The 23,047-nt window shown below is 38.4% G+C and overlaps 1 long non-coding RNA gene across 1 annotated transcript; it reads left to right on the forward strand.

Moving 5' to 3' along the window:
• The first annotated feature begins 3,276 nt into the window (after positions 1-3,276).
• On the forward strand, positions 3,277-22,750 carry LOC138174687 (uncharacterized). Its single transcript, XR_011171800.1, has 4 exons — positions 3,277-3,394; positions 17,794-17,849; positions 20,283-20,409; positions 22,061-22,750. It is a non-coding gene; the product is annotated as an uncharacterized lncRNA (long non-coding RNA).
• Positions 22,751-23,047: the final 297 nt, after the last annotated feature.

Raw genomic sequence — 23,047 nt, forward strand, 5'->3', positions numbered from 1 at the left:
ATCCTTATATTCTGTACTCATAGATTTGTAGGGATTTTAGAATGGTGGAAGAGACTTTAGTGCTCATTAGTCCAACCCCCTTCTTGTACAGATGGGAAATAATTGAGAATATAGACTACAGAGTCTTGAAGTCACACCTTTAATTGGATGTGGTCAAGATTAGAACTGTGGTCTCTTGACTACCAGTTCAATGTTATTCCTGTTACACTATAATACCCAGAATTAAGTCCCCCCCCCCCAAATCAGGGATTCTTAAGCTATTTTTTCCCCTAGTAATGAGGATGGGACTGACATAAATCATGTAAAGCTACCATTTACAAGGGCAGCCTTCCCACCCTCCATGTTTTTTATTTAATTTCCATGGTTAGATTGCATTTGCAGTTGATAAGGACCTGGATAAGATATATCTCTGGCTTTCACACTTAGACCTTCTGTCTGTTATAATTGCTCCATTTTCACATCTAGATTTCTCACCATTTCAGGCATTCCTTTTCAATGAGGGAGAGGTGAGACTTGCTTCCTTTAATACTTGATGTTCAGGAGTTGGAATAGACCAGCAGTTTTCAGACTTTTTGGTTTCAGGACACTTTTGCACTCTTAAAAATTATTGATGGGGTCGGCTAGGTGGCGCAGTAAATAGAGTACTGGCCCTGGAGTCAGGAGGACCTGGGTTCAAATCAGACCTTAACACTTACTAGCCATGTGACCTTGGGCAAGTCACTTAACCCCAATTGCCCTGTCTCCCCCGCTCCCAAAAGCAAAAAAAAAAAACAAACCCAAACAAAAAAACAATTATTGATGACTCGGAAGAGCTTTTGTTTATGTGGGTTATCACCAACTGAGTCTTTAAAATAAAGAATACAGGGGTGGCCAGGTAGCACAGCCAGTAAGAGCACCGGCTCCAGTGTTGAGAAGACCTGGAGATCGAATCCCGGGCTCAGACACTTAGCACCCACCCAGAAACACCTGGCTGTGTAACCTTGAGCAAGTTACTTAACCCCAATTGCTTAGGGGCGGCCAGGTGGCTCAGTGAGTAAGAGCACCGGTTCCAGTGTCGGGATGATCTGGATCAAATCCGGGCTCAGATACTGAGCACCACACCCAGAAATAACTGGCCATGTAACCTTGAGCAAGTTACTTAACCCCAATTGCTTTAAAAAAAAAAGTAAAGAATACACAAACACGGCACACTTTTAAGTTTAATATCCATTATTAACATTTTCTTCATCTTTTTTTAAGTCTAGACAATCCACAAAGCATAAATCAAATCTTGATTTGTAACATTTGTTGATTTTCAAGGGATAAATGACTCACTGAAAATTAACAGTTGGCTCTCTCAAATCAGTTTGAGCCCACTCCAGCAAATTCCTGGTTATAGCTATCAATATTTCCAGATTAGAAATTAAAACTTAACATTTAAAAACATTTATTAATTCATTTACAGTGTCAAAAATAAACCTATTACATGCTAATAACATACTTTTCTGAAAAAATTATATTTTCCAAAATGAAATAATTATTGAGAAGTGATAATTTTTTTGGATATTTCTGCAAATTTCTTTAATTTCTGGCTTAATAGAAAAATCTTACTTGGATTCGTATGCCTGTTTCTGCATTCAATCAATTATAATATGTTTTGGCTAAAGTACATGAAGAAAATCCAGCCTCATGCCAATATGCAGTTGGAAAAGGCAGTAGCATTTTACTAGGCAAATAACCTCTTGGTATTATTATGAAAATAGTTTTCACTCAAGGATGCTCTAAAAGAGTTTTAGGGGAAACCCAGGGGTCCGTGGAACCACACTTTGAGAACATTTAGACTAGAAGATGGGCAGCTAGGGGGTGCAGTGGATAGAATGCCGAGCCGGAGTCAGGAAGGCCTTCATTCTAATATGATCTCAGACACTAGCTGTGTGACCCCAAGCAAGTCACTTAACCTTGTTTACTTCAGTTCCTCAACTGTAGAATGAGCTGTAGAAGGAAATGGCAAACCACTGCAGTATCTTTCACAAGAACACTCCAAATGGGGACAAGGAGAATAGGACATGATTGAAATGACTCAGTAACAAAAGTAGTATCTCTGAAGGTCATTCTGGCTTTAATCTATTTTATATTATATATATATAATATACATTATATTTATATAATATATATTACCATCTATTATCTGTTACCATGAAGATTGTGTGTTCACATACACGTTCACACATACATACACACATTCGTATATATATCACAATGTGTCTGTTCAACCCCTTCAGGACTCCAGTTTATTGAATTTTAGATTTGGAAGGAACCTCAGAAATCTCCTACTCTAGCTTTTTCATTTCACAGAAGAAATTGAGCCCCAGAGATATGAAATGGGAGCTTCAGAGCATGTAAGTTGTATCTACTTTACACCAGAATTTTAAGTTTCTCTTTTCTCATCACTTGTGGGAGGGGGAGCATAAAAAAGAAGTCTGTCCAGCCCTTGGAAGTGCTTATAATTGAATTAGCCAACGGAGCTTGCTACAAGGTAGCAGGTAAACAAATGTATACTCATATGTCACATACACTTGTTGGTATGATACAAAGTAAAAGAGATCACCATGGAGTGTACAGCTTTGTAAAGAGGAAAAAGGACTACATTTGGAGTCTGAGGAGCTGCATTCAAATCCTGTCTCTGTCATGTACTACTTGTGTGACCTTGGGCAAGTCATTTAACCTGGACCCCAGGTTGCCCATGAGAAGGTTAGGATTGCCTGGCCTTTCAGGCCCCTTTCAGCTCTATATCTATTATTCTATCACACCTTTTTATGACCTTATAGGGCTAGTCAGGGAAGGCTTCATGGAGGAGAGGTATCTAGGAATCAGTCTGATGACTATTTTTCATGAACTAGGGAGCTTTGCTGATTACTTATATACTAGGACAAAAGAGCCGGAAAATTCAAGGCGAGCATTCATGACCTAGGTTTTACATAAGTCATCAGATAGATAGTAGAGCCTGAGCACTAGTGAGCAATCTTTGTGCTAGAGTGGGTGGCTCATGCCCTCTTTGGAATGATGTAGCCAGTCATCCTCAAGGAGCCAGCTGATTGTAATATAGAGCAAAAGCAAAAATCTGGGCCAGCTTCCTTTGGTGGGTGCCTGGATTCAGACATTTTAGAGAATAAAATGAATGAAAAATCACCAAGTGATGAATAAGAATGGGATGTTGTTAGGAGCCCATCTATTACAAGTGGTTTTTTACTCTGGACAAAAGGAAGGAAATGACTAGAAATAAGTGTCTGGGCAGACAGTGCTTGCCTGTAGTACTATTCAGAGCATTTCCAGGAACTCTGCCAGGTCTACCTCGAAGCAGCTGTAGAGCCTAGAGAATAACTGAGTTTATGGCATTTTAGAGTCAAACTCTTGGGTATGTATAAACTACTTGCACTTTTATAACTGTGCTGTTTAGATAGAATTTGGTTCTGAGGTCCTATGTATCTATAGAGTATATTAAGACAGCAGAAGGAGGGTCCAGAGTTTTCAAGAACATCTCCCCTGTTAACAGATGGGCTATTGTTAATGTTTGGTCTTGTGTTTCCTAATGAGCTTTCTTTGAGAACATTCAGGGAATTCTTTCAAGGTTCTCTAAATGCAGCCTTGTACTCTAGGCAGGACTTTCAATCAGGATTCTTCCACTAGTTACCTTCTTCCTTCCCTTCTTTTCTTCCCTCTTTATTTCTCCTTCTCTTCCTTTTCTTTCTCTTCTTCTTCCCTCTTTTCCTCCTCTTCTTCTTCCTCCTTATTGTTCTCATCATTATCAATATTGTGAGCCTCAGTTGAAGCATTTTAAACTTTATTAAGTGATATCATATCTGAGAGATGGAAGAAGGATAGATGTCCTAGGAGGCTTGGGAAACCATCCTAAGGCCATGTATCAAGATGAGCAAATGGCTTACCTAGCCTAAGCACAAAAGAAGAAAGTTAGCTTATTAGGATACAATTATTTAGCAGGGATACATGTTAATAATCCTGGTTTCAACTTTCATTAATCACCGAGACCTTCCTTTGTCTCCTTTTTTCTTCCTGGAAATCGTGCTTGAGTAGTGGGCATTGAGCCAAGTCCACCATTTTGAAGAAGACAATGTTATGCTGTGTGTGTGTGTGTGTGTGTGTATGTGTGTGTATGTATGTGGGTATGTGTGTGTGTGTGTGTGTGTGTGTGTGTGTGTGTGAGAGGTTTATGTGGCTATCAAATGCTACCAGTTCAAAGTGGGCTATGCTTTAGCTGCTTGCTTGGCTACTGACCATCAGTGTCTCCCAACTCCTAATGACTTGTAATCTTATCTGTTTTTTAATTTTTTAATTTTTTGCTTTTTGGAGGGGGGAGGGCAGGGCAATCATGACTTGCCCAAGGACTTACTAGAGTAAGTGTCTGAGGAACGATTTGAACTCAGGTCCTCCTGACTCCAGGGCTGGTGTTCTATTCACTGCGCCACCTAGCTGCCTCTTAATCTTATCTGTTCTTAAGTCTAGGAACTTACCCCTTGAAAATCTAGCTACACCCTCAGACCCTCTTCCTCCTTTATAATGTGTATTGGCCTGGCTATAGGTTACCACTGAAATATTTTCAATTACAGAAAGGAAAATCAAGGTCTAGCGGGAAAGAGACTTGTTTTTCCCTAAATCTTGCAACTACTTTGGCAGAACCGGGAATAGAACACAAGTCTTCTGACTCCCAGCCCTGGACGCTTTCTGCTACGCCAGGCTCTCACTATCACCACCAGTTAAATAGTCCTATTAGCTGTTTTTCTAAATATAACATGCCATGTCCCACCTCTGTACCTCTGCACAGTCCTCAATATCGGAAATACACCCCAAACCAGGGTGGGAAACCTGTGACCTTCTAGATCCTTGAGTTTAGCCTTTTGACTGAGTCCAAATTTTACAGAACAAATCCTTTTATTGAGGGGATTTGTTCTATTCAGTCAAACAGTTGCACCTGAGGACATAGAGGGCCACATGCGGCCTTGAGGCCACAGGTTCCCCACCTCTGCCCCAGATCATCTGCCCCCAACCTTTGGGTTGGAAAGTGCACTTTGTTTTTTTGTTTCTTATATTATGGCTGCAAATTTAAATGTTTGTACCTTGTTTAATAAGCCTGGGGTGGGGAGTATGTATATAGCACACCACAAAATAGAATTAAAAGTCAAGAGACAAACAGCAACACCCTTAGAATGGCAGCCTAACAGCAACAGGAAGAGAGAGCATAGAACATCAGATGAATAACAGTCACCACAACCTGTTACCTAACCACCTAAAAGAACAGGTTGTACAGAGTCAGGAAAATCAGGGAGTTGGGGGTTTTAAGGAACTAATGTATGAGCCAGGGCATCCTCTCTCTTCTCCTCCTCAGCTTCTTCAAGACTCAAATCTAGAAACCATCCATTGGTACTTATGGGCTTCTCTCTGCTGGTGTAACATGAGAGCTCATAAGACTAGAAAAGGGAATTATGAGAGAAAGAATGTTCTATATGTAAAAGGTGCTTAATAAATGCTTGTTGAACTGAATTTATGTAGTACCCTTGCAAAGAGATCCCATAGCCATGGCTAGTTATTTGGACTCTAATATGGTTAATATTGGTAATTGGTTTATATATGCTTTTTCCCCAAATGGAGAACCAAGCCCATGAATTTGTCCATGTACGTTTAGCTATGTATAAACATAGAGAAAATTGTAGACCTTGATCTGTTGTGGGTCCACACAAAACTAGACTGTTTGCTTTATTTTTAGTTTTCCCTCTGCTCTTATACCTTAGTATCAAGATGGAGAAACAAGATGATGTAATAGAAAGGACAGGCGATTCAGCCAAGAGACCTAGATTGGAATACTGCTCAGGTCTTCACAGTGTGACCTAAGTCACTTCCCTCTCCGTTCCCTTATGTAAAATGAAGTAGGTAGACTAGACAAACTCCAGCTTTAAATGCTATCATTTGATAAACCAGATCTTGAAAGACCCTTGCTTGAGAAAGCATCCTGGCAGAAAATGGAGGCTTCAAACCCAAGGTACTACAGTTCAGCCTGTTAAATCTACCTTCTTCCTCATCTAGGAGGACTTTAGTAGTAGAAAATTCTTTCAGCACTCCTTATGTGAGCTTTAAGATGGAGAACGGCTCCAGGATCTGTTCTACAACTTGGAGGCTGCTCCATGCCATTTTGACCTTCTTAAGCAAGAGTCCTTCAAAATCTGGTTCAGGTTATGACTCCAAATTTTGTGCTCATTCTCTTATACCTGTGGAGTCAAACTCAAATAGGAATGAGGACTTTGCATGAGGACTTTAAAGTGGCCTTGGGGAACCTCCCACCAACCTATAGATTCTCCCAACAAGAGCCTCTTGATCTAAACCATTCACAAGGATCCCTGCAAACCATATTTTGACTTTATCTATATTCTATTGTATTTTTACTTGTCTTTAAAAATATTTCCCAATTATATTCTAATCTCCCTGGGAGTGTTATGGGCCACTGTGGGACCCAAAGCCAGTGTGTTCAACATCTCTGCTTTGTACCACTTCATCTCTCCTTTGACTTCATCATCTCTATCTACCTCCTTTCTATCATCTAATGAGCTCAAGTCTCTCCTCTTTTAAAATAAGTAAAATTTCAGCTCCATAGAAGTACTTGAGATTAAGTGTTATCAAAACAACACAGAAATCTAGTGACTAGGAAAAATATACTATCTCTAGAATCAAAAGATCTGTATTCAAATCCTGCCTCCACCCCAACTCCTACCACCTTTGAGATCTTGGGCAAATCATTTAAATTCCCTGGACTTCAGCTTCTTCATATGTAAAATATATTAGGCCAGATAGTCTCTTTGCTCTTTGGTCCTTTCCAGTTGTAAAACCATAATCCTTATCTGACTGATTTTTCTGTCGCATAACTCCAGTGCTGGAACTTTGAACCATTGGCTCAAAAGGAGAGATATGACCTGACCAGTTTAGAGAAATACCCAGTGAAACAAAGGATGATGTCACTTGACAGAGGAAGATAAAAAGTCACTTAGCCTCTAAAGAAAAACTGGTGCTTTAACTTGGTTCCGTTTTTATTCCTCAAGAAGAAATTCAGACAAATTGTTTTTCATCCCCTGTATTTACCAAAAAGTCAAAACCATCATTGGCAATGAGAGACAGACAGACACACACAGAAAAAGGGGGGGGGAGGGAGAGAAGAGAGAGAGAGAAAGAGAAAAAGAGGAGAAGAAAGAGAAAGAAAGAGAGAGAGAGAGAGAGAGAGAGAGAGAGAGAGAGAGAGAGAAATCTTTAGTTTGGTTCTGATAAGAAAGCTAGAGGCTTTTGTTGGGAGAATCTAGTAGGTTAGTGGGAGGTTTCCCATGGCCACTTTGAAGTCCTCATACAAAGATAATAATAGCCAACATTTCTATGGTACCTACTATGCACCAGACACTGTGTTAAGTGCTTTACAATATTATTTCATTTGATCTTCACCACAACCTGCAAAGGAGGTGTTATTATCATGCCCATTTTACAGTTAAGGAAATTAAGTCAAACAGAGAGTAACTGACTTGCCCAGAATCACACAGCTAGGAAATGTCTGAGGCCAGATTTGAATTCAGATCTTCTTGACTCCAGGCCCAGTGCTCCATCTACCAGGCCACCTAGCAATTTCAATATTTTCTGAATGGGGGTGGCTAGGTAGTGAAGTGAGTAGAGCACCAGTCCTGGAGTCAGTAGGACCTGAGTTCAAATCCAACCTCAGACACTTAACACTCACTAGCCATGTGACCTTGGGCAAATCATTTAACCCCAATTGCTCTGCCTTTCCCCCTCCAAAAAAAAAAAGGAAAAAATATATTTTGAATCATTTCTCAACATTCTAGTTGTTGCCCAACAAACAGGAAGTAGAGAAGAGACTAATGAGAAAAAATGAGGACATTAGCTCATCCTTGAACCATCTCTGATCACCCACTGCCTGCCCAATATCTGATCGTTCTCAATGTTCTTTTTAAAAAATTATATTTATTTTATTCTGAGCTTAAGAAATAAAACAAGCATTTCCATTACATAGTAGAATAGAAGAAAAGATGATTGTATATGAAACTGCAAATCTATTATGTGCAACTTGCTATTCCTTTTAAATGTATAGGAAAGTTATCATGTAACTTTCTTTTTCTCCCTTTTTTTCTTTCCTTTCTGCCCCTTCCCCCCACTACCATTAGACATAAATATTTACGTGTATATGTGTGTATGTGTACATAAAACAATTTTATACATACTTCTATTTATCAGTTCTTTCTTTCACAGTATTCTTTTAATTTTATATACCATGGTCATTTCCCTATGTATTGTTGTCTATAATCTTTCTTTAAAACAAAGAAAAACAGCTCAACAAAACTGACTTACTTTGCAACCATATTCCATGGCCACAGTCCCTTCTTACCACTTTACTGAGAAGAATGATTTATGTTTCATTATCCATCTCCCAGGACCAGACCAATTGTTGCATTTTAAATGAATTCAGCTGCCATGTAGCATCTTGTTTTGTATTAGTTTTGGCAATGGAGGGGTTAAACAGGAAAACATTGTGAACAGAGAGATGTGTGCTTCCTGGAGAGAGTCCTCCTTTCCCTTCCGTGCCCTGCTCATTGCCCCATTCTCTCCCTCTGAGGCCTATCTCCAGTCAGAATGCCCCTCTGAAAGCGAGTCCCTTCTACCATCAGGGCCACCTGGATGTGTCTTAGTTCCTTGATAACATTGTTCTTGAATAAAGATAGCTCTCATCTTCAGTCTCTTGGTTTCCTTCTCCATCTCCATTTCTATTTCTTCCCACCTTTCACCCTAATATTTCTACCCATTGTTCTTTTGATTCTGCTTTTTTCTCTTGATATTAGTTCATACAAATATGCCCATTTTTCTTTGAATTCACCACATTTATCATTTTTTATAGAATAACAGTCAACTACATAAAAAAAGATACAATCTAGTTATTTCTTTGTTTCTAGGTATTTTTTTCCAACCATAAAAAATGTTGCTACAAATACTTTGTTTTATTTGTTGTTGAATTCTTCTTTAGTTGTGCCTGAGTCTGTATGAGCTCATTTGGATTTCTTGTCAGAGATACTAGAGTGGTTTGCCATTTTTTTCTCCAGTTCATTTTACAGATAAGTATACTGAAGCAAACAGGGGTAATGTGACTTGCCCAGGGTCACACAGCTAGTAGGTATCTGAGGCTGGATTTGAACTCAAGAAAGTGCGTAGACTATTGCAACAGCCTGTTGGTCAGTGTCCGTGCCTCAATTCTCTCCCCACTTTAATCTGTCTTCCACTCAGCTCTCAAATTGATCTCTCTAAAACAGATCTGATTATCTCACTCCCCTATTCAATAAACTCCAGTGGCTCCCTATTGCCTCTAGGAGTAAACCTAAAATCCTGCATTTGACTTTTAAAGCCCTTCATAACTTGGTCTCTTTCTACCTTTCCAGGCTTCTTACAACTTACCCCAGGTGAGATCCAGTGACACTGGCCTCCTTGCTCTTTCCTGAAAAGGACACTCCATTCGGGGTGGCTAGGTGGCACAGTGAATAGAGCACTGGCCCTGGAGTCAGGAGGACCTGAGTTCAAATTCAGCCTCAGACACTTAACACAAAAACTAGCTGTGTGATCTTGGGCAAGTCACTTAACCCCAAATTGCCCTCCAAAAAAAAAAAGACACTCCATCTCCTGACTCCAAGCATTTTCATTGACTATGCCCCATACCTGCAAAGCTTTCCCTCCTCAGCTCTCTTTGCCTCTTGGCTTCTCTGGCTTCCTTCAAATCTTAGCCCAAAGCTTACTTTCTATAGGAAGCCTTTCCCAATTTCCTTTAATGCTAGTGCCTTCCCTCTTTTAATTCTCTTCAGTTTATCTTGCATATATTTTGTTTATATATAATTGTGTTGTCTCTCCATTAGACATGCTCCTTAAGAGGGCCTAGTTTTTGGTTTATTGGTATCACTACTGCTTAATATGATACCTGGAACATAGAGGCACTTAATAAATGCTTGTTTTTTTAGTTAATTAATTTATCTTTAGTTTGCAACATTCAGTTCCACAAGCTTTTGAGTTTTAAATTTTTGCTCCCTCTTTCCCCTTCTCCCTTTCCAAGATGGCATGCAATCTGATATACACTCTACATATACATGCATATTAAACATATTTTCACATTAGTCATATTGTAAAGAAGAGTCAGAACCAATGGAATGAACCAGGAGAAAGAAGAAACAAAACAAAACAAAAAAAAAAGAGAGAAAGAGAAAATAGTCTACTTCAATCTGCATTCATCTCCATAATTCTTTCTCTAGATGTGGAAAGGATTTTCCATCATGAGCCTTTTGAACTTGTCTTAGAAACTTGCATTGCTGAGAAGAACCACGTCTATCAATAAACGCTTGGTGACTGACTATAGCAATAAACTCTTGACAGGTCTCCTTGCATTCAGCTTTTTCCTGTATCCTATCCCTTCTCCACATAGTCGTTAAATCGATATTCCTTAAGCACATGGCTGACCATGTCACTTTTCCCTTCAAGAAGTTTCAGTGGTTCCTTGAAATCAAATAACTTGCTGGAAATAAAGATGGTCAGCAGAAAAATCCTGAATTTATAGTTAGAAGATTTTGCTTAATAAATGCTTGTTGAATTGGAATAATGTAAGCTATCTTAAGTTATGAAAGATTTTTGGTTAAGAAAGTCAGGAAGAACTGAGTTCAGATCTTCCCCCAGACACTCACTACTATCTGTGTCACCCTTGGCGACTCATTTAACCTCTTTCACCCTCAGTTTCTCAGTAAGACCTGAGTTCAAATCCCATTTCTGCTACTTCCTGTATGTGTAAAACCTTGGGAAAATCACAGTACATCTCTGGGCTTTTGTTTATTCATCTGTAGAATGAACAGTTTGGACTAGATGCCCACTAAGTTAACTTCTAGTTGCCAACTTATGATCCTATGATCCTGTCCATGACACAGGCATGAACATGAGGATGGGTGTAAGGGAAGAGACATTCAGGGCAGAGAACACAACAGGTTCATGATTGCTGGTGAGGAAAGTATACATCCAGATTCAGTTACAAGAGAAACAAAGATGCAAGTGTATCTCAGACTATAAAGGGGTAGCAATAGGCTTCAGGTGCTATGAGGTTAGGGTCACAAAAGGAGATTAACAGTTTCAAAAGTACCCATCTGAACCTTATACACTCAATTTGCCCTAGACTTTCTTCAGATCTCCTAGCTCAGTTTGGAAATACCAGAGTTCTGTTCCTCTTACAAAAGAGGAGGATCTCTTTTCCAAGATGCAGATGAGGGCTTGGGGCTTTATAGGGAGGGATAAGGACTCTAGTAGACCTGGTTGCTTGGTTCTTCATGGGTAGAAATTGGAAGAAACTGGTTGGGATATTTAAAGAGGACACTGGGGAAGGAGTGAGCAGGATTAGATTGGGATATATTTGGAATGGAGTTGGAGAGGAAGGAAATGAAAGAATATGAGTAAGGGACTGGAAATAATTTTCTTCTTAATGGTCCATGTTTAATTAGGACATAGGGAAAGAAATTGCAAAAGGCATAGGGTAATAGTAGTGGCAAATGGACAGTGAAACTCATAGTCAAGGGATATAATAGAGAGAACTGGGAGTGGGACATTGACGATGATCCATTCCCTCTCTCCAGCCCACTCCCAATGAATTGTATTAAATAGAATTTCAAGTGTCCAATGAATTTAAATATAGGTCAGGTTTAACAAATAGCAAACCTTTGCACATATTGAATCCTATTTGTGTGTTCTCTGGTATGTTCTGTTGGTGTATTTCTTTTTTTCTTTTCCCTAATATCAAACAGTTTTTTTATTGTTTTATAGTACTTTGAGTCCTGGTGAGAATTTCTTTGCTCACTTCTTTTGAATAGTTCTTTATATTCTTATCTATCTATCTATCTGTCTGTCTATCTATCTATCTATCTATCTATCTATCTATCTATCTATCTGTCTGTTTGTTTTTTCCATATGGACTTTCTTGTAACCAAGACAATTCTGTGAATCAACCTGTAGCTATTTTGATAGATATCACAATAAATCTGTAAATTAATTTTGTAATTATTGATGTTCTAACTATATTCATGAGCAAGAGCTATCCCTCCATATTTTCAGTTCTTCCTAGATTTATGTAAAAATAAATCTCTCTTCCATATTTTAATCAGTTAATGTCCAATTTTAAAAATTTCATTGTTATTGAAAAATAACATTTTCACTTGGTTTTTGTTAGTGGAATATCGAAGTATAGATCAGATAGTGATTTGGAAATTCCCCTCACATTATTAACTATGAATACCCCTTGAACCAGAAATAATATTCCTAGGTTTGTATCCCAAGGACATAAAAGAAAGAGGAAAAGGTCTTCTATGTACACAAATAGTTACAGTAGCTCTTTCTGTGGTAGCAAAGAATTGGATATTCAGGTGGTATTCATTAATTAGGAAATGGCCAAATGAACTATGGCATATGAACATAATGCAATACTATCATGCTATAAGAAATGAAGATAGAAATGGTTGTAGAGAAACATGAGAAGACATATATGGATGTAGGTAAAGTGAAGTAAGCAGAAATAGGAAAACAATTTGTATTTCAACATCAATATTAACAACTTAAAAACTCTGCTCAATGTAATGATCAGTCATGGATGATTCCAGAAGACCAATGATGAAAAATACTATCAACCTCTGACAGAAATGTGACTAATAAGCAGAAGTAGTCACACATTTTTGGACATTGCCAATCTGGGAATTGGTTTTACTTCACTATGTGTGTTTGTTAAAAAAGGGTTTTTTTTTTCCATTGGGGGAAGGGAGAGAATGGAGGAAGAAAAAAGAGAAGTTTATTCACTGAAAAAAAAATGGGGCAGCTAAGTGGTGCAGTGAATAGAGCTCTGGTCCTGGAGTCAGGAGGACTTGAGTTCAAATTCAACTTCAGACACTTAACACTTACTAGCCCTGTGACCTTGGACAAGTCACTTAACTCCAATTACCCTGCCATCTCCCCTCAAAAAAAGCAAAAAAAAAAAAAAAAAAGCAAAAAAGAAGGTCAAGGACTCAGGTTTATCTAACTAGGCTCCCATAGTTGCAACTGCTGCTGAGAGATGGGAATTTCTACCTGTCTTTCTCCTTGCTATAAGTTCAAGGGAGAGTCCAGGAGAACCCCCAAAAGAAAAAGTGAGGTGTTTCTTCTCAGTTGCTCTTCTAGTTGACTGAGTGAGCAGCTCCTCTTGATTCTGTGACTACTCATATTTGATGCAACCTCCATCACTAGTGACCAATCAGCAGCTGTTATATCATTTCAACAAGATACATGAAATTCAGCAAAGGGTCAAGGTATGTGTCCCATGCCAGACATCAACCTCATTACAAATGCTTTTTATAGAACTAAGCAGACAAATAATTGGAGAGATTTTCATTGATAACGGTGAAGCCATCCATGCCAATCATCAGTAAAACTGATGATACAACTTAAATGAATTTAAAAATTTAGTGGTTTATGCCAACCAAGCTATGAAGTAAACACTGTAGAACTGGAAAAAATAAGAACAAAATTCACTTGAAGGAATACCACATCTAGAGTATCAAAGGAAATAATGAAAAAATAACTCAAACGATATTATAAAACAGCAATCATCAGAAACTACTTGATACTGGTTTAAAAACAGAAAAGTAGGTCAGTGGAATGCATTAGAAGATAAATAATTGGAAATAATCAAATTTAATAGACTAATGTTCAGTAAGTCCAAGAATATAAACTACCTTGAGGAGGATCCTCTATTTGACAAAGACTGCTGGTAAGACTGGAAAATAGTTTGATTTTTTTAAAAAAGGGTTTATGCTAGCATCTTACACTATATACCACATGAATGCCAAATGAGTAATGATTTTAAATATAAAAAGTCACATAAGAAAATAGAAGGAAATATTTCTCACAACCATGAATAGAGGATGAATTCCTAATCAAATAAAGGATAGAGGTGATAATAAAAGACAATTTTGGTTGCATGAAATTGAAAAGCATTTTGCATGAGCAAAATCAAAGCAATTGGGATAAGATTAGGGATTTGGGGAAAAAAGTCTTGGCCTCAAATATCTTTGATAAAGGGTCAATGTACAAGATATATAGGCAACTAACTAAAAAAATAGTACCAAGAACCATTTCCCAAGAGATGAGGAATGATTGGTAATGAAATCAATACCAAATGGTTTCATTCCTCAAGACCATCAAAAGATATTAAAAAAAAAACACATTTAAGCACTTAATGCATTAAACTTCTATCAAATAGAAACAAGCAACACAATCTCTGCCCTTAAGGAGTTTACAGTCTAATGTGTGGGTGTGGGGGTCAGAAAACACATAAAAGGATGTAAGAAAGTGGAAAGACAAAGAAGAAAAAAACACAACTTCATGATGAATTGATGACAGGGCAGTTGTGGAAGGCTGGGCAATTACAGTCACCTGTTCAATTCCCTGGTATATACTTTGAACACATCTTGTCTTTTGTTATCTTTGTCAATTTACATAGTAGGAGATAAAATCAATCAATAAACATATTAAGTGCCTACTATAGGCCAGGCACAGTGCTAATTTCAGAAGTGCTTTAGATTGTATTCCCCTTATTAATGAAGTTTTTCATATGGTTGTAAAGGTTTGCAATTCTTCTTTCCAAACTGTTTTTCCTAATCATTTTCCTCATATCCCTCCTATTGGTAACTTGGATTTTGCTCCTTGGTCAAGGGGCTTTGGTGGGCCAGTTTTGACCTTTTCTTGCCAGGGTCCAACCTTCCATAACACTTCTCTGTCATCAATTCATCATGAAGTTGTTCTTTTTAAGATTGTAAACTCCTTAAGGGTAGAGACTTGCTTGTTTATACATATAGATATACAATACACACACACATACATATAAATAATGTGATCCTCAATTTTCAACCAATTCAGCTCTATTTTTACTGCATTTTTATTTGTTCCTACCTCCCCCCCCCCATATCATTCAGTTTTTGGTATATTGTGTGAACATCCTAAAGGGAAATAAATAACCTTTTGCTTATTTTCCATTTGTCAGAAGTGAATGGAAAATTTATGGATTTCCTTGCTTATAAACTCATTTACTTCCACAAATAGAATCTTAGAAATCAACCCACTTCCTGTTTTTTTTTCCCCTTTCATTATATACAAGGAGGAATATAGTTTAATGGAAGGGATTCTTATTTCCCTATATCTAAGTGGTCAAGATAAACTTGAGAATAAAGCCACATCAAAAGGGGAAGCTGCTGCATTCACTGACAGTTGTTTGCAGAACCTGTGAGTCATGGGCTGCCTGGGTTTCCACATAGCAACCTTTATTAGTTATAGGACAGTTAACACTTTCCATTCAATAAGGTAATAATTGCCTCTTTCTGGGGTATGTGTTTGATCAAGTCTCCATGACACAATATCATATTCACCACTCTCATCCCCATTTCATCTGAAGCAAATCTCTTTAAACTCAAATTTCTTTAATTAAATCATTTAAAAAACTGTGCCTGACACTCCTTTAAAAAATAAAGCTTAGCTCATGACAAATATCCTGTCCAAAACTTTTCAGTTTATATCTATAATCATATGAAAAATGCACTAAATCACTATTGATTAGAGAAATGCAAATCAAAACAACTCTGAGATACCACATCTCACCTATTATAGATTGGCTAACATGACAAAACATAAAAATTATAAATGCTGGAGAAGGTGTGGAAAAATTGGAAAACTAATGCATTGTTGGTAGAGTTATGAACTGATACAACCATTTTGGAAAGCAATTTGGAACTATGCTCAACGAGCTATAAAAATGTGCATACCCCAACCCAGCAATAACACTTCTAGGGCTTGTGCCAAAGAGACCATAAAAATGGGAAAAGGAGCCACATATACAAAAATATTTATAGTAGTTGTTTTTGTGGTGGCAAAGAATTGGAAATAGATGGGATACCCATCAATTGGGAAATGGCTAAACAAGTTGTGGTATACACATGTAATGAAATACTATTGTGCTATAAGAAATGATGAGTAGGTGAAAATCCTGGAAATATTTATATGAACTAGTGCTGAATGAGGTGAGCAGAACTGGGAGAGCACTGTACACAATAACAGTCACACTGTGTGATGACTAACTATAATAGTAAAGTTAAAGGCTCTTCTCAGCAATGTAAGGTTCTAAGACAACTCCAAAAAAATCTCATGATGGAAAATCCTATCCATATCCAGAGAAAGAACACAGATTGAAACATGCTATTTGCTCTCTCTTTTCTGCTTTGTTTTGTTTCTTCTGTCTCATGGTTCATCCCATTGGTTCTAACTCTTCTTTACAACATGGCTAATGTGAAAATATATTTAATGTGAATGTATATGTAGAGCTTATTTTAAATTGCACACTGTCTTGAGGTGGGGGGAGAAGAGAGAGGCAATGAAAATTTAAAACTCAAAAGCTTGTGGAACTGAGCATTAAAAACTAAAAATAAATAAATAAATTTAAAAAGCAATAATAGCTTCTCATCTGAGCTCCCTCTTTCAAGATTCAGTGAAACTTGGGTTTGAATGAGAACAGCCAAGTGAGAAGGAGATAGCAAGAAATCTCCCCACAATGTGAGGTAGATTAAAAATTAAGAGGTTGGGGGCAGCTAGGTGACACAGTGAATAGAGCACTGACAGGACCTGACTTCAAATATGACCTCAGACACTTGTACAAGATTTTGAGTTCCAAATTATTTTATTCATTTCTTCATTAAACAAACATTTATTGATTACTTACTGTGTGTAAAGGAAGAGTAGCTAGCTGGTAGAGTCAATAGAGTGCCGGGTCTGAAGTCAGGAAGACTCATCTTTGTTCAGATCTGGCCTCAGATACTTCCTAACTGTGTGACCCTGGGCAAATCACTTAACTTTGCCTCAGTTTCCTCATCTGTAAAATGAGCTGGAGAAGGGAATGGCAAACCACTCGAGTATCTTTGCCAAGCAAACCCCAAGTGGGGTCCCAAAGAGTTGGACATGACTTAAAACAATTGAACAACCACAACAGCAATGTATAATGAATAGCATGGGATAAAAAAAGTTAATACAGCAGTCATTTCCCTCAATAAAACCTACATATATTCTTGTAGAGAAGAAAGGGAAAACACATAATTAAGTATAAAATTTTAAAAATATCATAAATGACATAAGAGAACAAAGTGCTGTGGGAACTTAGAAGAAGAGATTGTTTTTTTTACTATAAGAGGAGTGAGGAATAATGGAAGACTTCATAGAAGAAGCCCATGAATTGGACTGAAAGGTTGAATACAATACCAGTGGGATAACATGGTTTTAATCAATTGATTTATAAAAATTAAGCACCTATTAAGTGCCAGGCACTGTGCTAAATCCTGGGGATACAAAAAGAGTTAAAAGACAGTTCCTGCCTTCAAGGAGTTTATACTCTAATGGGAGAATCTAATGGTAATAGTGGAAAATTCATTAACTCTTGAGTCAGGGAATTTGGGTTCAAATTCTAGCCCATATGCCTGTAGTCTGTGTGACCTTAGAAAAGTTACTTAACTTTGCTGAGTTTATCTCTTCATCTGTAAAATGAAGATTAGACTGGCTAGCCTCTGAAGTATCTTTTCGCTCTAGTTTTAAAATATATACATTATATATTATAACATAATATAGAAAACATGTATTCTATATATGTAATATATATTATAATATGTGTTTTCCCCCCACTTCCAGATGGAGTCACAGAGGACATTGTGGGCAGAGAGAATGAAATAAGCAAAGACATAGAGGTAAGAAAAGATGTTATGTGTTTGGGGAATAGTGAGCATACCAATTCTGGGGAAGTATTGCATATGAAAAGGAGAGTAACCTAAGATAAGATGGTAAAACCTCATTTTGTGCAGTCCATGAGGGAGCTTCATGCAGACTCATGGTTAACTCTAAGGTAATTAGTCTCAAGTTCCCTTTTAATTTTCCTTCCCTTTGCACAGTGCATTCTTTTAATAATAAAAAATTACTCAGAATGCATCAAGAATCAACTTCTTTATATGGGATAAAATCCCTTATAAAAGTATAGGCAGGGGGCAGCCTGGTGGCTCAGTGAGTAAGAGCACCAGCCCCAGTGTTGGGATGACCTGGGGATCAAATCCGGGCTCAGATACTTAGCACCACACCCAGAAATAACTGGCCATGTAACCTTGAGCAAGTTACTAAACCCCAATTGCTTAAAAAAAAAAAGTATAGGCAGAAAATAGGATTTAAGTAGATCAGGATAATCCCCAGGGCAGCCATACCGGTTGACCAGGCAGCCACAAAGCAGGGGAGAGAGAATGAACTTCATCATGTCTCACAGTTTGGCAAATAGGCACATCCAAAAAAAAGCAAATTCTGTATTGACAGATTACTCTTCAAAGGGGGGGAAGGGGGCGTGTCTAGTGAGCTATCTTAGTGGATGTATCTTGGGCTATCTCTATCTTGTCACAAGTCTCCAAATGCTCATGATTATATTCATTTTGGGGAAGTAATACCCTTTTCTTCTTTCTTGCCAATAACCCATCCCTGAAGAGTGTTGTCCCTGGGCTCCTCTTCTCTCAGCAAAATGGGGAACAAAATCCTCCCCTAGCTAGGAAAAACTACAGTTCTCACCATTTCCCTCACCAAAATGGGTTACAGTTGGAAAGTAGCAGAAATTGTTTGAAACCCAGAGATACCTGATGTGAACTGGGTTAAATACCCAGGTATCATAATTGAAAATTATTAGCATTTGTCTCAGCCTCAGGTTAGTAGCCTGAAAAGAGAATCATGCCTCCTCTTAGATGGTAGAACTGAAGTGGAAACTATATAAAGATTTCATGTTCTTTTTTTAAAAAAATCATTATTTATTTGTTTTGAACATTTTTTTTTTATTTTGAGTACCAAATTCTATCCCTTCCTTTGAGAAGGCAAGCAATATGGCATTAATTATACATGTGAAATCATGCAAGAAATGTGATAGTAATTGTACAGGTGAAATCATGCAAAACATTTGCATATTAGACATGTTGCAAAAAAAAAAGAAAAAGAAAAGCGATCCAATGAAAAGTGGGAAATAGGAAGAAAGTGAAAAAGTATGCTTCAGTGTGTGCTCAGAGCCCATCAGTTCTCTCCCTGGAGGTGGATAGCATTTTTCATAGTGGGTTCTTAGGAATTGTCTTGAACCACTGTCTTGATCAGAGTAGCTAAGTCTTTCACAATTGATCATTGTTACAATATTGCTGTTATTGTGTATAATGTTCTCCTGGTTCTTCTCACTTCACTTTGTATCAGTTCATGTAGGACTTCCCAGGTTTTTTGAAACCATCCTGCTCATCATTTCTTACAGCATAATAGTATTCCAATATCTCATGTTCTAATGATTTTAATCTAAAATAAAAGGAGGAAGATGATTGAGACAGTTGCCTAGAGGGAAGGGAACAGAACAATCTGAGTCCCTGAGATAAAGGCAGGGGGAAGTGGTCAAGAGAGAAAGAAAATACATGAAACAGATTAAGAGAAAAAATAAAAGAGAAGTAAGAAAGCCACAGTAAACTTTTTAAGTTTCTAGTATTCCAGCTTTTTTATGTTCTCTCTGAAAAACTGGAGAAGAAACCTTCATTAGACCAGAGTAATTGGCAGACTGCATAGGGCAGTTTGGACACTTTCTCACCATATTAAAGAGTCATAAAGAATTTAAAACCCCTTAGAGATCAGACTAGTCCCAACCGTCTCATTTTATAGATTAAGGAACCAAAGCCAGCAAGGGGAAGTGACTTTCCTGATAAAGAGGACAAGACAAGATCTTTTTAAGTTCTTCTTTTTAGCCCCCTTTTCTTCTCTCATGAGACTAAAAAGCATTCATTGTTTGAGTCCAGGTGTGAGGCAGCATCCCAGAATTTTGGACAGCCAATCACATCCTTGAAGGATGGCTTGGTGCAATAAAGATATCAGGCCCAACTCCCTATCTTTCATACATGAACCCCAAGGTTAGCAAAATTCCTTGAGGTAAGAATAGATCAGTGATTAGCAAGAGAGATGGATTTCTAAAATTAACCTATTTTAGAGCTGAATTCTGACCTAAGTTCAGAGACAAAGAACCACGACAAGACGAAAGATGTTACAGAACAAAAGAAAATACAGGACAAAATCGGTTAATTATAAATAGGAACAATAAGAAAATGATACAGGATTGATCTTAATCTTCTCAGAATGGTAGGGCGTATAAGAGGTGATGTGAAAAAAGTCTTCCTGGAGCCAAACAGTGAAGGATTTAAGCACCAGAGGATTTGCCTTTTGTCCTACTGACAGCAGAAGTCATCAAAGTGTCTTTAGATGGTAAGTGAATCTGTTCTCAACTACCCTAGATAAATTGAAGTTGATAGCCCTAGAGAAACTACATCTTAGGTCACTGAACTCATGGGTGGGATTGCTTATTTGACTTTGAACAAAAAAGTGCTGACCCTACAGTATCTGAAAATTGGGGATGTTTTGTATTTTGAAATTGAAGCAAGTAAAGAATAATGACTTATAAATCTAGCGTTGGTTGAGCTTGCTTTTTGTTCGAAGATGCTTTGGGGTTGGGTATCCTGCATGTACTGTAGAAGGCTAGGTAGCTCTGTTTTCCCCTGTTTGGGGGGAAAAATTGATAGTCCAATGATCTGACCTTCAGAGATTCAGAAGTCAATCAAGGTCATCAAGGGTGGGGAGAAAGGCAGAAAAACACCACTATAGAGACATGAGAATTGACTTCGGGGTGTAAGTTTCTTACAGCATGAATGTATTCATCTTGCCCACCTTCAGATCAAGGCAAACACAAAGCTGTGGGTTTGAACACAGCACCCTCACCTTCTCAGCCCAGGCCCTTGCTCTCGTGGTTAACCTCCAATCTCTCTGACACCCTAGAATGAGGAAATGGGGAAGGTCCTAAGTTTATGGGAACTGATGAGTGGGCCCAAACAGAGAAGCTGTAAGAGTTTTGGAGCAGGGTCTGCACAAAGGTCAGGGAAGTTGGGAAGCTACAAGTTGTGTTGGCAGAAGGATGCAGCCTAAGGTGGATTGTGCCACCCTGCAGGTACATGCATTGTCATAAGCTTAAAGAAGTTTATACATCTGAGGGGATCCTGACTTCTTCAGGGGACTTCTTCATTTTTCTTGGCCTAAAAACTAGGAAATAGGCTCACTGCTCAAACAAGTACTATTAGCATCAGACAGGATGACAGTACCTTTGTTACTTCAGCTCTGGTTTTCTCAGAACAGCAACCAGCTTAAGGCAAATCATAGGATAAAGTAGATAGGATGACAGGATAGTCATAGATATGGAGTTGGCCAGGAACTCAGAAACCATCTGTTTCAGTGCCCTCATTTTATAGATAAGGAAACCGAGGTCCAGAAATGGGTAAATAACTGGGCCAAGGTCATCTAGCCCAGCTTATGGGGTGATTAGACCTGGACCCCTAAAGGCCCTGAATGTTCCCATATATTTCAGCAGCCCAGATCACTGACCCACTCCAGACTACTTGCACTCCTAATCCCACCTGGATCATCTAATTAGCCTACTTGATATTCCTTTCACTGTTGTACCTGGCCTACCTCAGATTACCTACCACTCCTTAATTCCTTTCATATCCTTTCACTTTCGCTTTTGCATGTAAGCATCAATCTCACCCCCACTAAATTATTGGTTTACTAGGAAGCCTGCTTGCTTCTATTGGCATGAAAATAAACCTTGTCATTTTACTGGAAGAAGGTATGAGTGGGTGAATTCATTCCAGGCAGATGCTGCCCTGTACCCTGACATTCTGGGATTCTCAGAAACCCTAAACCACATCACAACCACCTGGAGTCCCAGTTCCTTGGACTCCGGAACCAGTACCCTTTCCATTAATCTATACTGCCTTGCGCTGTTCATCACCATCATCAGTTTCCTCCACTGTAAGAGCTGGACCAAATGATTTCTAAAGTTATTTCTCCCCTTCTGTTGTTTCAGGCCCAAACAGCAGCTTTGTCAACAGGCTCCAAAGGTTGGAAGGGTCCACTAGAGAAGAGAGCCCAGGGCTGAGCATCTAATAGGAGACCTGGCTTTGCTTAGCTCTGGCCTGGAGCGAGTCACTTCTCGGGGTCATGGCTTCTTTCAATGAATTTGAGAATGTCTGTCCTACCTACACATGGAATGACAACTTCTCCTCCCCACTTTAAATACTAACTATAGTGTTTAATAGTCCACGATGTCTGAGTTTCCAGCCAAAGGCTATCAGAAGTAATGTGGCTTCTCCTGGCCTTTAGAAACACCTTAGCTGGTAACTATGTGATGAAAATGTAATTTGACAGCCCTCAGAGCACGTTCTCTGAATAACCTGGGAAAGGAAGTGCCCCACTTGACTGTGCTTCATTTAATGATAAGGTTTGCAGAAACAACTCACTGCAATTCTGGCTTCTGGATTAAACATTAAATAAATGAAAGACATTTCAGGTTTGCTGATTCCTGAATCATTAAAATGATCTGATTACACACAATATCCATCACAAGTTGAAATTGTGGACTTTCAAGCAATGTTTTCCCGAAGGGCAGTCATTATTCTGGATACTTGCAAAATAAACAGCTCTTTTCTTCAAAAGGCCTCCCTACCTTCCTCACGCTCTGTCCCTCCTTTGCATTGCAGGGACTGCTTGGGTGGTATTTGTCCGCATGGAAGGACTCTCTGACTGGAGGTTATCCAGGAAGAGTTTTCCCCCTAAAAAAAAAAAATCAAACTATTTAATGATGTCACAGTCATTTCTGGAAATTATCCCCTTTCTCTTACCTCCCCCCCCCCTTCCAGGAATCAAACACTTGTTTTGCAACAGAAAGTTGAAGAAAAACATCCCATACAGTAAACTTTTCTGACAGCGTATAGAACATTCTTCCTCGGTCTTCCTCATCTCTCTGCTGAGAAAACAGAACTACATTTGTCCATCTGTCTTCCAAAACCATTCA

Source organism: Petaurus breviceps, unplaced genomic scaffold (assembly GCF_028583685.1).
Source record: "Petaurus breviceps papuanus isolate PSGF00001 unplaced genomic scaffold, PetGlider_PUasm1.0 76, whole genome shotgun sequence".
NCBI lineage: Eukaryota > Metazoa > Chordata > Mammalia > Diprotodontia > Petauridae > Petaurus > Petaurus breviceps.